This window comes from Hipposideros armiger, unplaced genomic scaffold, assembly GCF_001890085.2.
Source record: "Hipposideros armiger isolate ML-2016 unplaced genomic scaffold, ASM189008v1 scaffold_105, whole genome shotgun sequence".
In the NCBI taxonomy this organism is placed as follows: Eukaryota; Metazoa; Chordata; class Mammalia; order Chiroptera; family Hipposideridae; genus Hipposideros; species Hipposideros armiger.
Genome location: NW_017731455.1, coordinates 1,605,913 through 1,621,495, shown reverse-complemented (window position 1 = coordinate 1,621,495; position 15,583 = coordinate 1,605,913). Strand labels below are relative to the sequence as shown.

Sequence of the window (15,583 nt, the reverse complement as noted above, 5' to 3'; positions counted from 1 at the left end):
TTCTCCAATTAAAAAAAAAAAGGTATGATGGTGCCAACTTGGGCCAGTGAAGCAACATCCTCCACAACTAGACTGAAGAACAAAAACGACGGCAACTTGTCTGTTCCCCTTCCCCCAATTCCCAGCGCTGTTCCCATCCCCCAATTCTCCAATTAAAAAAAAAAAGGTATTGTTTTCATCTTACAGAGATGCTGAGAAATTTAGAGCCTATACACCACCTACCCTCATTCTGATTGCTGCCAGAGCCTAACTTCACTGGATAAAGAATCAGTGGAGGTGTATATAGGAAAGTGTGTGTGTGTGTGTGTGTGTGTGTGTGTGTGTGTGTGTGTGTGTTGGAATAGTAGGTATAAAACTCAAATTCCATATTATTTCCCTTCCTTAGAGTCAACTGTGTCCTTATTCATTAACCTGGAGTTGAGTCAATGTTTCTCAACATTCTTTGTCCAAATTTTCTCAAGCATCTCCTCACTGCAGGAGACCAGGAGAGCTAAATAAATGGCTGAGAGCCTGATAACCCACAGGATCCAGGATTTGATGAACACTAATGAACTTGAGAAAAGATACAACCTTGAGTCCAGTCCTTGGGAAAACTACAGGGAGAGGATGCAAATGGCAGGGGACTGCCAAGCCTGACTAGTGGATGAGAACTTATAGCAGCTATGGTGGAATGAAAACAGCATGGACTTTGGAGACCCTCCAAAATTACCAGCTGAACAGCCTTTGCCAAGAACTCTCTTAATGGGCGATGTCAGGGGCTCCCCTCTGGTCTGGCAAAACTTCCTCACAACTGCACTGTCTAAACTCTTTTGTCTTTTGTCTCCTTTCTTCCTTCTCCTTTCTCAGGTGTCAGCCCTGTATCACGGGACTGAAGGCTTTCCTTGTCCTGTATGCCTATGAGAGTTGGCTAGATGCTAATAACTTATTTTGATGTACTGCAGAGGAAACAAGAGAAACTAAAGGTAGTCAATGAATAGCTAAGGGCTGAGTGGGAGAGCCAGGGGGCCTGTTTAGTAGCTTGAAGTTGGTTCTGATTTGCTGCAAAAGAAGAGTGAACGATAACATACTCTTGCAGGTTTTCCTAGGGCTATATTAATATATTACCACCCTACCCCTCTGTAATAATATAGTCCAAAGAGACCTGGGCCTTGTGGGTTGTCCCATAGAATGTCACATTGGACCGTGACATTGATGTCATCATGTTGCTCAAGCAGTACAAGCAAGAAATAGTGCCTATCCTAAAGTTGGTAAGACATTGCTAAGGATGGTGGGAGATCAACCCTATGAATATCAGGGATCTGACATTTCAGAATGGCTTCTAGGGATCTAGTGATTAAGGATGTATGAGGATATCCCCCCGAAGTAAAAGATAAACGGCTACCTCTTGCATCCCCTACCACAAAAAAGTACAGTGTCTGGTGGACTTCTTTGACTTCTGGAGGCAAAACATTCCATAGCTGAGCTTCTACTGGATACTGAATGACATGGAAAGAGGCCCACTTTGAGTGGAGCCAGAGCAGGAAAGAGCTCTGCAGCATGTCCAGGCTGCAATACCAGCGTTTCTGTAAGTTGCGCCATACGGTACGACACCACAGACCCTGTGGGATCACATGCGTCCATGGAGGGAAAAGATGTCATGTGGAGTTTATGGAAAGCACCAATGGAAGAACCACCATGTAGGTCTCTGAGGTTTGGGAGCAAGGCCATGATACCTGCAGGGGGGCTTATATAAATTAAGAGAAACTTTTCCTCTTTTGTTACTGGGTCCTGGAAGAGATGGAATGTTTGACCATGGGGCACCAAGTGGCTGTGTGTCCATAACTGCTCACTCTGAATTTGATTCTGCTAGACCCACAAGTCACAGTCAGACAGGTGCAGGAGCAGTCCATCCATAAAACTGAAACGGTACACCTGGGATTGAGTCAGGCAGAGTAGGACAAGGGGCATGAATGAGATGCACAGGCAGGTGGTCCAAGGCCCCATGGTACCCATCACAGTTGTGTGAGGGGTCCCTTCTGACTGCACATATGGCCATAGAGAGGGAACTACAACCAGCTAAAGGAGTAAGAAAACGCCCAGTCTTGGCTTACAGGTGGGTCAGCCTGGGATGTGGGTGTGTGCAAATCATGGGCAATGAATGACCACATTACAGAAGTGGCCCTGAAAGACAGAGGAGAGTGACAATCTTCTCACTGGATGGAACTGTGAGCAGCGTACCTAACCATCTCCATTGTGTGGAAAGATATATTCCTTCGCTCGCTGTTCAGAAGCATAGAAGGAAAAAATCTGAAAGATTGATGATAAGGATGTCCATGGTAGAGACATGTGAATAGACATATCAGTGTGGACCTCAAATGTTTATATCTCACATTAAAACCAACCAGAAGGCATACACCATAGAAGAGGCACTGAACAATCCAGTAGACAAGATGACTCTGCCATGGATGTCAGCCAGCTTTCCACGTCAGCCATCCCAGAACTGGACTGAATAGGCACATGAACAGAGTGGCCACAGGGACAGAGACAGAGGCTATGAACGGGCCTATGTTGTTGGTCTTCCGCTAATGCACCCCTTAACATTCACTCTCCTGGCATTTCATATTTCTCATGTGATGCATGCACCACAATTGTAACTAAATTCATCCTTTTCCCTAAATGAAGACTGAAGGGAAAAAGCACCTCTCTCTAGATTAGGCATTTCATAATTTTCCTTTGTGTGACTGAGAGAACCTTTATGAAGGGGCCTATGGTCTCTTTTTTTATACTAGCGGTCCCTGAGGTTTCAGTCTGGAAGGAGGAAAGAATAATAATTGGATTCACTAACATTGTGGAAAAGGGCTCTGCAGCTTACAGGTACTGGAAAAGCTTTTTTTTTTTCATGACTTGAGAATGTACTGTCCTTGAGAACTAATAATGTCCTCAGCGATATGAATATGCACATGGATCAACAAATATCAACTTAATTAAAAATATCTATTTATGAAAAAAAACAACAACAAGCAGCCAGCAGCCAGAAATATATTTGCAATACATCCCAGCAGGAAAACCGTGCAGGAAGACATAACATTCCCCCAATCAGGCCTGTGAGATTTGGCCTCCAAATCCCCTTCCCCATGCTGGAATGTCAGTAGGTATCTCTACTGCCTCGCCAAATTTCTAGGAAACTGGTCCTGACCCAAAGACTCACACTTTGGAAATCGTATGCTGAGAATAAGAGGGGGAGCTGCATTGCTGATCAATGATCCCCTCACATGAAAAGGAGTGGAGCTCCCATGGGGAGAGATACAGGAATTTCATGGATAGAACGGAGCCCCTTTAGGAAGGGGTTGCCCTAAATACTACTTTTCCACTGAGTTCTGGAAAAGTTGTATTTAGCACATAGCTTTGATTCCTTTCTTGCGCTGCCTTTGCCCTTTTTTAAAAGTACACATTTTGTTGGAAATATAATATAAATGCTAGAACCTCTATACTTAAGTATACAACTCAAATAATTTTGTGTTATACCCGAGAGAGAGAGAGAGAGAGAGAGAGAGAGAGAGAGAGAGAGAGAGAGAGAGAGAGAGAGAGAGAGAGNAGAGAGAGAGAGAGAGAGAGAGAGAGAGAAAGAGAGTCTGCTGACCTCTGAAGGAAAGGGGAAAACAGATGCTTGTAATACATAATTAATTAATAGAATGTGTAATTCTTTCTTGATATCTGTCTTGTCTGGCAAGAGTATAATCTCCCCAAGGGCCAGAACAAACTTGCCTTTTGCACTACTGTAATCTAATTAAATAGCTTACTGTGTAGCATATAATAAGTATTCAGTAAATTTTAGCTGACTTTGGAAAAGACAAAGGAAAAAAACAGAGAAGCAACATGAAGAGAAAGTACCCCCTTAGAGGAGCAGTATTATGAAAACAAACTGCAACTATCAAAGTCTTGAACCTGACAGACTTCCCTGGAGTAGGAATCAAGCATTTCTAAAACTTACCAGTTTGTTCATTTTCATTCTCCTCCTTTCATACTCCTCTGTCCCAGTGGAGAGGAAAATGTAAATCTTCCCATATTAGAGGCTCCCGGCCTCAGTGGATTCCATGTGGTATTGAGTGGATGGTTAAAAGAAAAATTCAAAGAGGGACCAAGGGAGTGGCTTATGTGAAGTAACTGTAATATTCAAATTAAAGCTATAAATCAACTATGCAAATGAGCCTGTGCCCAGGGCAGAATTGCAATTAAACAGCCGGCAGAAGAAAACTTAATAAGCTCTGCCTCTCCTTCTATTACCTTGTGAGTAAGTTTCTGAAAGCTCGGGTCTTGTGGGAACACTGAGAAAGTATAGCTCCAGGCATTCCAGTAGCTCTCACAGCAACTGTACTGGGACCTGGCAGCATTCTAAACCTCCAAAAAGGATTGAGCAGTTTGCATCTGTGTCTCCATCAAAAGGCATTAAATATGCATCTGATCAAAGTAGCGGTTAAGAATATGAAGCACCTAGGGGGAAAATTTGCTGGAAATTATAGCCATATGTACATTCTTTTCCTCTGATATAGGTTTGGGACTAAAATTCTCACAAGAGAATTGGTTAGGGAATGGGAGATCATTCAAAGAAGAATGGTCTTCAAGAGTTTGGGTGAGAGGGTGGACCAAAACTAAGGATTAGTTACCAAAGATGAGACCCAGTCCTGCCCATGGAATTTAATTTGTACCATTTGTTGGTGGCCATAGAATCATAGAAGCTAAGTGACCACCCTTCCTGGTTTGCCTGAGACAGTACCATTTTATATCTATTCTTCCAATATAATTGTTATTAGCACCTCGTTTCATTCTTAAATATGCAGTGGTTAGAATGATAAATTCTATATGGCCATCGCACAAACTAAGGATCTTCAAAATCATTCACCTTTCAGGTAAGTCAAGGAGCTTAGGAAGTCTCAGAATCATAGCCCAGACCGTTATCCATTAATGATGAGTCTAGTAAGTGTCCTGTCTCTGGAATTATTCAAGCAAAGGCTGTACATAAGGAGATGAGGTAAAGGAGATTCAGACAACAAATAGGGACCAGAGACAATGACTTTGTTGAATTTCTTCTTTCCCTGAGATTTAGCAAGAATCAGAGATTCAGCAAGAAATACGCCCCGAGCAGAAAAAACTTCTCAAGTTTCTGAGGAAGGGTGTGAGCCCAAGTTTCCCTCACTTCCTTTACTAGATACTGATCAGGGGAGAAGAAGTAAGATGGAGGGGAAAAGTGAGAGCAGTTACAGGCACTACGCATCTACCTCGACTGAAACCTTAACCCTGGCTCTAGTGTGGATGCCAAGGGCAGCAAATTCTTCTTAGATGCAAGAACACAGGAGTGTGTCAGTACCTAGGGCTTTGTCTCAGCCAGGGTAGGATAGGTTTTGCTGCAGTATTAAACAAAATTTCAGTAGCCTAAAACAACAAAGGTGTATTTTCCTCTCTGCCAAGGTTTCTATCATGCATTGGCTGGGAGCTCTTGTTCTTGTCATACTTCCCCAGGAACTCCTTATTTCCATGGTTATTGAAACAGGAAAAAGGAAATCTTATGAATCTCTGAAAGCTTTTCTGCCTGCTATGACACTCATTGCTTCTACTTACATTTCATTGGCCACAGAAAGTCACATTCACATGGATATCCTAATTTCTTATGGGGAGGGAGGTCTTACCATGTTCATGGAAGGCAGAAAATGGGAAATATTTGGAGACTAGCACCAACTACAGATTTACGGGAGAGAGTATACAGATGGCATGTCACAGTGCCATGTACACAGCAGGAGCCAAGCACATGCCAGCTCCCTCCGGAGAAATGTCCCCAACCTTTGGAACACTTCTCTCCTAGCTCCTCTGTCCTTCCCCTTGGAGGAGATTCCAGGATCAGAGATTGTTTAGTCTGGGGACTCAGAAAGGGAAGAGCCCCGGACAGTGCTGCTCGAGCGGGTGAAGAGTTATTACATGGATCGTAGGCAAGGACTTACTTGTCATATTCTGGCCTGAGCACATCAAAATAGCAGCAGCACTGGTATTTAGTATTAGTATTGCACTTCACTATGTGCCAGGAATTGTCTGAAGTATTTTACTATGTGTTTAATCCTCACAACAGCTACTTAAGGTGGTTGCTATTAGAATGCTCTTTTTACAGATGAGAAAACTGAGGCAAAAAGGTAGAATAATGTCTCTGAGGTCCATGGATATTAAGTATCTGAGCTAGGATACAAACCCAGGTGGTATGTTCCAGAGTCCATGGTCTGTTGCCTGTGTGCTAGACAGACTGATGGAGGAATCAGCACATACTGTCTTGATGCTATTAGGTGCCATTGGATAATGAGAGATGCTGTTGAGTAACAATAGGTGCTATTGGGTAACAATAGATGCTATTGTATAACAATAGATGCCATTGGGTAACAATGGTATCAAAAGCGTTGTTTTCCAGGAAAAGGAACTCCTGGGGCTTGTTGAGATGATTTTACTGATTCCTTAAGAACTTTAGATAGCATTGAATCGCATGGTGATAAGTATATTTCCTTTTCATTGCTTTTTCCTCTTTGTTTCCCAATCCTTTTAAGTATGTCAAAAATAAAGTTTAGATGGCTAAACTTTAGATGGCTAGAACACCCTGGCACTAACAAGCACATCTTATTCTTGCTTTGGTAGAAGAGAAAGGCCTCCAGCACAAAGCCTTCCGCAGGCCCCAGTGTCAGCCCAGAGTTAAAGGACATCCTTTTGCTTGCCTTGTATTTATTGTTACTGTTACTTTCTATTATTGGAAAGTGATGCTAGATATTTATTTATGGCAGTGATGTAGTCTCATGTTAAAACACATTTGTTTAAGTTAAAAAAAAAAGTGAGCTGATATGGTAAGACAGAAAATAAATAACACGAGTGGCATTCAGACTGGTCCAAAATGGTACAAGTGGTAGATAAAAGTCTAGAATTTGGAAAACAGTATTCTGGGCAGATGGGTTTGCAGGGCAGAAACTGGACTTAAGGGAGATGGTAAGAAATTATTTTCCTTTCATTAGCTACTACTCGGTGGTCAGGGAACGAAGATAACAATAAGAATCTCCTCTTTCCCAACCATGACACGTGTTAAAGTGTCCCTGAGCCCTGAGAAGCTACAAATTTAAGGTGACATGAACCTGGGAGGAAGCAGTGAAGTGAAACCAAGAGGGTGTTGGATCAGGCAGGGGAGACATAAAACTTGGCTCGGTAAGTTGCTGTGTGACCCTGGGTGAATTTCCTACCCAGCCAGAGCCTCCAGGCTATCACCTACAAACTGGGAGCCATAAAACCTACCTCCCAGGTATTATTAAGTCATGTCATGGGGAAAGATTGCCTGATTCACCTTGCCAGCTGATGTGAGGGTCAAGCATTCGTTCCACAAGTTTTTTGGTTTTTTTTATTCGTTCCACAAGTTTTTAAGAAACCTACCATGCACTGGGCAGCCAGAAGACAGCCTCAGCTTTTGCCCTTGCAGAGCTGGGTCTAGTGAGCATTTACACAAGAGCAGCAGCAAGAGCAACAAAACCACGGAACTGCCATTAATAGAGGAGTCACCCGAGGCCAGGTGCTGAGCTAAGTGTCCTAGAGGCGCTATCCCATTTCATCCTAATGAGAGGAGGCCGTTGTCATAATTTCCATTTTATAGATGAGAACCTGGAGATTAAAAGAGCTAAGGAACTTAAATAAGCTTATGGAATCAAGGGTAAGGCAGAGAGCCAGGACCCAAACTCACAACTGTTTTCTTCTTACAATAGATGCTATCCTGGAAAATAGAGGGGGATGGGTTTCAGCAAGGAGGATGGAGCCGCAATGAAAGCACTTGACAGAGTCGGCCCGACATCCAGCCAAACACTTTGTGGATTAATGGGGGAAACTTGTTTATACTCATTATTCCTACTGCATTATTTTTGGAATATTTTTAGAGTCAAATCTTCCCCATGGGGCATTTGAAGTACTCCCAGTGCTTGTGCAAGCATGTAGGGGAATTCCATTATTAGAGCAATGCCTTCCCCCCATGCTTCCCAAGCTTTCAGGCACACAGGAATCACCCCAGGGAACTTATTAAAATGCAGATTCTAAGTGTGGAGTGAGACCCAGAGGTTCTGCATTTCTAATAAGCCCCTCCCCCTGCCCCGTGGTCTATGCTGCTGGTTCACAGACTACGGTTTGAATAGCAAGGCATTAAGGCCTTCAGAACCCAGGGGATGGAGATCTCTTCCCACCTTCCCATGCTAAGTCCCCTACTAAGCTCTAAATCAAGGTATAGCCTGTGTGGCTGGTGGGAAAATGGGCGGGACCAAGTAGGGCTGGAAGCACACACAGCACAGCAGCTTCAATGCCAAGAGGAAGAGGCAGGTGGGAAGCCTGCTGGCTCATCAATCCCCACCAGCAATTAGCCAGAGGGAAGCCGGCCTGAGGACGCATTATCATCTGTGTGTCGCTCCAATCCTCCCCACACTCACTGAGGGTACCACAAAGGGCGGGCTATTGAGGCTAATGAAAAAGCCTATAAAATGTGCAGTGAAATTGCATGTGCTGGAGGCGTGGTAGCTCATTTGAGGAGGAGACTCTCTCTCCCCTTGGTGGTGACCTTTTTGCTTAGCGATTAAGTTGTTCTCCTGTCTCTAGCGGTCCAGGTGCTGGGCTGGTGCGTATTGAGCAGATAAGCGGCACCGGGCTGTTCCTTGGGGGTCACCTCATTTCATCTTCGCTCCCACCCAGATTGATAGACAAGGGTACTGAACCTCAGATTCAAACCCAGGGCCGTGGACTCCAAATTCTAGTCTGGAAATGGACCTTCGGGGGTGTGGAGGGGGTCCATCTGTGAACTACCTGAAATCGCATACAAAGCTGTGTGTGGGTGGGCATGTAGCCTTTTCGTGTGTGGATAGGATACCTGTGTTTCCTGAGATTCTCAAAGCCATCTGCGAGTCTCCCACTAGGAAACAGCCCCTCTAGCTAGACTGGACAACTGAAAAAGACATACCCTGGGGCCATGGCTCTCAGGCTTTCCTGGGGGAGGGCCTGGTTTTTCCGGTCAGATTTTTTTAACCCTTCCCTCAAGAGATGGTCAGGATTTCACAATGCATGACTTGAGAAAACACATAACGGCAAAAGGAACTCTGAAGTTAGGGCTGCTTTCAAGTAAATTTGTATTTTCATCATTATAGCAGCGTTTGCACGCACTTGGTAAGTAGGAGAAAGCGAATGGGCAAATGCTGTTTCTTTTCTTCTTCCTCTATTCCCAACCAACCTGTGGCAGGACTGAGTCTAAGTGACAGAGATCCCCACCCCTGATCTAAAGCTCATGCCACAATATCACACACCCACAAGGAGCAACTGGAGGGCAGTTGCTGTCTTACAAGAAGCAGCTCATGACAGTGACTAAGTGTAGCAGCTGTGTTTGGAGTCAGACAGACCTGGGTGTAAAGTGCAGTCATATAACCATTGGCCAATCACCTCAGTTTACCAATCCATAAAATGGGAATAAAGATCGTACCTACCTCGTAAGGGGTGTTGTGAGGATTAAAGAGATGATATACATAACTCATTGCTACTATTAATTTAGCATTTTCGACATGCTGGCCACTTCACATCATCTCATTTAATCTTGAGCTTTTGAATGTTTATGTAGCTAGCTTGCTCAAATTCCCAGGAAGAGCTGTGATTTGAATTAGGTTTGTCTAGAATCTAAATCCATAGGCGGTATGTTTTCCACTCTCTCAGTCACCTCTCTGTGCCCTGAATGCCACAGTCGAGCCACGCACACTTGGGCACTTTATAGATACGTGTTCATTTAAATTGATCTAGGTTCTAACCCATATGCATATTTGCAAATGAAACACCAGGAATCACCTGGAGGTCTTCTCTGAAAGTTTGGGCTGCTGAGAAACAGAGTGCTGTCGTCAAGACAAGGCTTGTGGGTAGGGATCATAGAAAAGAACCTGAGGAATCAGATAATGCAGACCCTTGCCTTGACTGGATGACGCCACCATGATTTCACCTCTCTGAGCTCAGCTGTGATATGAGTGTCAATGGCTGCCTTGTCTACCTTGTAGAGCTGGCTGTGAGGAGTGAGTGAGATTACTTATATGAAATTGTCTGACATTGTAGGTAAAGTTTTCTCATCATTGGTATTACAGTCATGGTGACAGGTAGGAAAGTCCCAAGAGAGTTCCAAAATAATTCTGCTTTGGAGAAAATGTTGCATTTAAAGAGAGAGAGGACAAGGAGGAGCCAGGGTTATGGGAAGATTTATAGTTTTCAATGAAAATAAAAAAGTAACTGATTCCTGGTCTTAACACCCTGTGGGGTTGGGGGGGGTGCGGGGAGGAAGTGGCCAACATTCATGGCCTTCCCAAGTTTATCTTGTAGAAAGTATATAAATAAGTGAAAGTATATAAAATAGTGATATAAATAAGATATTTACCAACATTTAAACTTTATCCCCCAAACTGATGGAGTTTTTTGATAACATTTATAGCCTAGCAGCAGGGGGATAGGAGGAGTCCATTACATAAAGGCAGAAAAACCTAAGGATCTTTATAAACCAGGATGGCTCCATTTAAAAAGCTCTGAATTGGATTTGTACAGTTCAAGAGGTGGCAGAGGTCAGTAAGTGATTTCTAACAGAAGAGAGCACAATCAGCGAATCTGCCTTTTCAAGTTGACTGAGCAAGGCCCTCCAGAAGTGCGCCTTACAGCTGGACAGCTGTTCCCAGGGAGAAGAAGCAAGAGGCTGAACCCATGCCAGGGTCAGCCTCTCAACACACCCACATATGTCCCCAGGGCTGGCCTGGCCACCAGCTTGAGTCATCAGGCTGCAAAGATCGCAAGCAGCCTCTCCTCCCTTGGGAAGCTTTCCGGCAGTTACAAAGCTGTGTCCTATCAGGATCTAATGGAACAAGCCACCGACTTTCCTAGTAATTCATTTACCAAGCCAGGCGCAGGGATCAGAGCGAACAGATCTGTATCCAACTCACCCCTCTGTTTTCCAAGCAGAGCTCTCATTGGAATTAAAGAAGCTATAATTACAGTACCTTATTTGGGCATGCTGTAATTAGTCACCAATTTAGCGTGCCATCAAATGTAATCTGACTATAAACACCAGGGCTGCAGGTGCCAATCCCCTGGTGAGTTCTGGGAGCTAGTGAGCCCTTGCCTGCCTTTTTCCTAAAACTTCATCACCCCTGAGTGACTCACCTGGTGAGGCGGAGGCTGACTGGGACCCTGAGCGTGAGCCCCAGGGCAGCCTGTCATCCCAAACCCTTCTAAGCCTTGGGCGTTAGACTTCCAGGGAGCAGGATTTATCTCATCACCACCTAGAGAAACTTGAAGTAAATGCAGCTTCTTCAATCTACCCTTCAAAGGGAATAGTGTGGCTTCATGATTAAACACAAGCTTTGGGGCTATTTTTTTACCCATTCAATGTTTACTGAGCCTATGTTGTGTGCAAGACACTGAGGGCTCAATAAGAAATAGAACAGGATGGACTGCTAGAAGCTCCTTGACGGAGAAACCCTGCCCTGGAGCTGTGTGACCTTGGGTTCTCTGAGTTCTCTGAGGCTACTTGCTTACCAATAATACGGCCATATTAGCAATAACCCCAGGGTTACTGAAGTCAAACAGATGTAAACATCTAATATTTTGCCCAGCACAGAAAAGAGCTGGGACTGGAAAGTCAGCCTCTTCAGATGAGCCCAGGCCCCTGATTCTAAGCTGCCCCCACTGGCTCCTCTGCTGCACCTCAAAACAAGGCGCTGATAAGAGGAGGACCTGGAGCTGTGGGCTAGGGTCATGTGACTGGTCTCTCCCCATTAGGAGCTCAAAGAGTTTTTCTCTAGCCGCTGTAAGGATGTGAAATCAGTCTTATATGTGCAGGAATCATCTGTTATGTCCTGTGAATAGTTCTACCTAACATTATTTATGTGCGTGACTATTTCCCACTGGACCCTTAGCTCCCCAATCCTGTTTGTCATTCATCAAGGCATTTGCCAGTTTTTTATAGGATGTTGTCTAATGTCCTGAGCATAAGGCATGGACCCTGGCTGCGGTAGTAAGTGGCACACTCAGCCAGGCTGAGGAAGTAACTCAACATATATTCCCATGGCCCCTGGGCAGCCTTTCCCTTCCAAGAGGGTCTGCTCAGCTTCCTGAGCCTGATGTGCAGTTTGCTCGCTCGGTGCATCCACAGGAATACTGACCAAGGCACCTACTATGTTTGTTACACACTCTGAGGACTGCTTTACATGCACTACTTTATTTCCTTCTTGACACCTGGCGTCATCAACAGCCATTTGTTTAAGCTAAAAACCCGGATTCCCTCCTTGATTTCTCTGCCTTGTCCTAGGGACTTGACCTTCAAAATGTGATCCCCATCTGTCCATTTCCTTCCATCTTCACAATCATATCCATCCAAGTCACCATGTCGTCCTCTCCCAGTCAGGCTCCCTGCTCCTTCTGATCTGTTCTCCACATGGTGGCCAGAGAAATCTTTTTAAAAACACATATTAGATCAGGTGATGGCCCTGGTCGGAACCCCGCAGTGGCTCCTGTTATGCTTAGAATCTAGTCCAAACCCCTTGCTCCGATCTTAGCCAGCACCCTGTTCTGCCCCAACCCCCAACTGTGGCTTCTGCAGCCCCAGGGCCTTTGCATTAGCTGTTGACTCTGCCTAAGAACCTCCTCCACAGATGCAGGCAAGGGTGGGAGCCTGTTGATGTAGACTTCTCTAAGAAGCCTTTCCTAGCCATAATGTAACCCAGTCTGCTCCCAGCCATCCTCTATCGATTCAACCTCTTAAATTTTACATCCCATAAATGTCTGATAGTTTCTTGTTTATTTCTTTCGTCTGTCTCTCTCCCGCCTAGAATGTAAGCTTCCTAAAGGAGGTTCTTCCTCTTTGTATGTATTCCGTTTCCCGGCAGAGCCTGGCATGGTAGATGCTGTGTGTATTTGTTGAGTGAATGAATCTTCATAACAATTATCAGTAAATGAGGATAAACCCACCTGCGAGAGGTCAGGTGACTTGTGGGACACAGTTGGAATGCCACAGAGCCTCAATTCAAACCTATGTCTTTGCTAAACTAAAGCCTGTCATCTATTTGTGGCAAGCCCCCATAGACATTTCCCCAACCAGAGCCAAGGTTGTGGCTGGACGGCCCTTGGGGCTCTTACTATGATTGCAAGACGTACCTCAGCAACAACCAGAAGGGAACATTGAATAGACACGGTTTATTCCTCATCAGCCCTGGAGGGTTCGCAGCACACCCAGGGCCACACAGCAAGGTCACAGAGAGGGAGAGGGGCAGGGAGAGGGTAGTGGGGAACCTAGGGTCCTGCCTTTCTTGGGGTCAAGAATGGGGTGCATAGGGTTTCGCGGGTTCACTCTTTATTGGTGAATTTAAAACAGACGAGCAGGGATTAAAGCACTGGAAGGGAAAAGCAACTGGTCAAATTGTCCATCATCTAAGTCAAACAGGGCTTTTAAAAGAGGAACTTCAAGGGCAGGGCAGCCTGCCTCTTATCTTGTGTAGCTGACAATGTGTTTATTCAAGATGGATATCTTTGAAGCGGATGCTCAACAATCAAAAGCTTAATGTCAGGCACTTACATTGCAGTCAAAAAGCTAATTGTCAGGTGCTTACACTTCAAGCCCACTGCTTTCAGCTCCGTTCAACATATATTTGTTGAGCATCTGCTATTTGCAGACTGGAGGCCAGGAGGGTGTTCTTATAGGATCTGAAGTCCTGGTTCTGTTGCTTATGACTGTGGGTCACGGTCACGTGTGTGACTTAACTTCTCCAAGCCTCAGTTCCTTCATATGTAAAATGAGGAACAGCATGAAAATTAATTCATAGGGCTTGGAGGATGTTCCAATAAAAAATGCATGTAAACATGACTGTGAATAGAAAGTGCTATTAGGTTGTTAAATAACCCCATGGATGTCAGCAGTAGGGACAGGAAGTGCATATTGAGAGGCAAGGAGACCGTGTCTTCCTCAGCTGGCTGGAATGCCAGTGTGCCTTAAGAAAACTCCTTGATTTGGGGAAAATCATAAGCTTCCCTTGGTGGACTTCCATGACAAGCAATCGTGATGGTGACCACAGACCCTGGAGCCAGACTGACTGCTTCACCACTTACTTACTGGGTGACCTTGGGCAACTCATTCACTCTTGTCTGTACCTCACTTTTCTTACCTGTCAAATGGTGCTGTGAAGATTAAGTAAGTTAACAATGTGTAAAGAACCTAGAGTGGCATCTGACACAAGCAAGTGCTATGTGTGTTTGCTGTTTATTATGATCACAGAGACATTTAAAACTCAGGTTGCTTCCTGGAAAAGGTCCCTGACCCTCCTATTATATGCTGCTTTTACCCACTCCCCACTTCCTGGGTTGTCACATAAAGTATAGGAATGTCAGGTCAATCTGAATTGCAGATAAGTAATGAATTATTTTAGTACAAGTATATCCCATGCAATATTTGGGATATACTTATCCTAAAACAATTTGGTATCTGAAACTCAAATTTAAATGGGTGTTATATATTTTTATTTGCTAAATCTAATAACCCTATCAACCCATTATCCTATCAAATAATTCCAGGCAGTGAAAAGTGCTAACAAAGTGTCATTGTTTTTTTTAAGTTGTTTATTATGTCTCCTTCACTAGAATGCAAAGTCCAGGAGAGCAGGATCTTGTCTATCTGATTTCTGTCTGTAACCCAAGGGCTCAACAGAGTATCTGGCTCGGGATAAGAACTTAACACAATGATTGAATAAGGGGATCCTTAACTTGGAAGTGTCCAACTTCCTGCTTTTCTGATCTTTCTTAAACGCTGCTTTAAAAAATCTTTCCAAGCATTATTATAGTCCATGTACCTAGGTCTGGGGACCCCAACCCTGCTCAGAGTTTGGATTTCGACCTGGGCTTCCATGTGGGGTCAGGAAACGGTATATTTTTCCTTCAAACTGTGAACCATCAATCCTCTGCATTCTAATTCTGTCACAGTTCTGGGACCCACAGCCCACGAGCAATGGACTTGCCTTATGCTAATGGCATTTCATTTATCATTATGGCGCCGAATGAGAGGAGACTATTAAACTCAGTGTGATGTTTTATTAGTGTATTTTTCTGAGGTCTATGACTCTGCATAACACCATGAATAAAAATGACCTAAATTTCGCTTTGTGAGACATTTTCAGGCTACACTTGCTCAGTCGCGCAAGCCTGGTGATCCCTTTGGAAAAAACCATCAGACTTCATGTATTCCCTTTGGAAAGCATTACTGCAGGTGTGGCTTTAATTTAGTTTTATTTGAATTTTTTGCATTTGATAATAACTCTGGTTTCCCATAATATGAACATCACTCGATGCTTTTTTGGTTTTTAGAGATTTTTAGGCTTTAGAGACTTGGGCTGCAGAATGTCTCCCCTATGCCTGAAATTGGCAACATTTGCCACAGTGTTAAAAAATGGTGTTTGTGAGTGTGGTTGAAATTGTTCATAGCCCTTTCTGATTTGGAGTGTCATATTTGCTGTGTCTGATGTACTGCATTTAAACAGAAATGGCTCGCTCTTTGCTTTGG

The 15,583-nt window shown here is 44.2% G+C and overlaps 1 long non-coding RNA gene across 1 annotated transcript in view; it reads right to left on the bottom strand.

The window, feature by feature from the left end:
* The window catches only part of LOC109384887 (uncharacterized), a 55,188-nt gene extending 51,123 nt beyond the window's left edge, over nucleotides 1-4,065 (bottom strand). Inside the window, exon 1 of the long non-coding RNA XR_002124507.1 lies at nucleotides 3,971-4,065. This is a non-coding gene — a long non-coding RNA (uncharacterized LOC109384887). The remainder of the gene's footprint in view (nucleotides 1-3,970) is intronic.
* Between the last annotated feature and the right edge of the window lie 11,518 nt (nucleotides 4,066-15,583).